This window comes from Megalops cyprinoides, chromosome 7, assembly GCF_013368585.1.
Source record: "Megalops cyprinoides isolate fMegCyp1 chromosome 7, fMegCyp1.pri, whole genome shotgun sequence".
NCBI lineage: Eukaryota > Metazoa > Chordata > Actinopteri > Elopiformes > Megalopidae > Megalops > Megalops cyprinoides.
Window position 1 is genome coordinate 1,801,705 of NC_050589.1, and position 1,413 is coordinate 1,803,117.

Here is a 1,413-nt window from a genome sequence, read left to right on the forward strand (position 1 = left end):
GCTCCTTGGGATGGCGCTGTGTCACTGTGGGTCTTCAGTGTCTCTGTAGGTAATCGTCTGTCTCTTCTATGTTCTTGATGTACACAGAATACAGTGAAAGTGCTAAAGTGCTACTATGCTGTAACTGTGCTGCAACAGATCTTTACATTTCACTCGATTTAAATGATCGCACTATGTTCTCATTTCTTACTCTGTGCACTTTAGATGTTTATTTTTGAAGTTTTCTCATTTTCAACTGGGTATTTTTTTACATTGTGGGTTTAATTTATGATTAACTTATTGCTACTGTTAATAGTACTGCTGTATGCCACCTAACGCAGAGATGAGAGAGATGAGTCCCAGACTTTGAAATCAGGAATAAGGTGGAGGCTTATGGGTAATAATGTGTGGTGAATGTCGGTGCACCTGAAAAAGACTCACACTGAGAATGAGCAGGTTGTCCATGTCAGGAAATACCGTTTAAAAACCGGAGTGCAGCAGACCTGAACAACCCCAGAGGTCAGAGGTCAGAGGTCAAGAGACCTGGCCTGTCAGGAGCCTCGTTCAGCCCTGGGGCTGGGGCAAACAGGAGTAGCATATCATTTAGCTTTCTATCTCCTCTCTCTGACCTGAGCCCCGCCCCCTTCCCACCCATAACTAATCCGCTTCCTCTGGCAGCCTGATCAGCCAATCAGGAAAACAGAGGGCTGCAGTTATGTGTTGGGAGGGGTCCAGGGTCCAGAGACATCATCTTTATCTGCCAGCCAATACTGGTGGAAGATGAGCTTCAGACAGAGGTGTGGATCTAGGGTCATTTTTCCAGTTAAGCCCAAAATGGTTAATGTTAGAATTGTGACTCGGGAATCTGTTCCTAGATCAGGATTTACAGGCAACTTCTGCTTCACACAAAATATGCAGGACATATTGCTCCACCCAAAAACATGCTTGCTCCACCCAAAAATGCCACCACCTAACCCACCAATACTGTTTCCACACCCATCACCTTCTTTAATAACGGGCAAGCCAAAGCCAGACAGTACCCTTTACCGGTCAGGTCCTCTCCCTCTGACTTTTCATGCATGTTCATAAAGCTTTGGGGCCAGACAGATGATATGGACACCTTCAGCTCTCTCTCAGCTCAGTCTTGACACTGTGGCAGCCATGTTTACACCTGCTTCAGAGGGATGAGACAGGCCCAGACGTGCCTCCATCAGCCTCCTCAATCTGAGCCTATCATAGGGTGGTCATGTTGGCAGTGTAGTACCTATGTAATATACATATTTTGCAAACTTACATACATAAGTAAGAAAAAAGCTAAAATTGGAGAAAATACTTTTATTTGGTTTACAAAACCAGCAAGTGCCGATGGATGAGTGACTAATTTGTTTTGATGGTTTGTTTATTTATGAATTGACATGCTTCTTCCCATGTGTG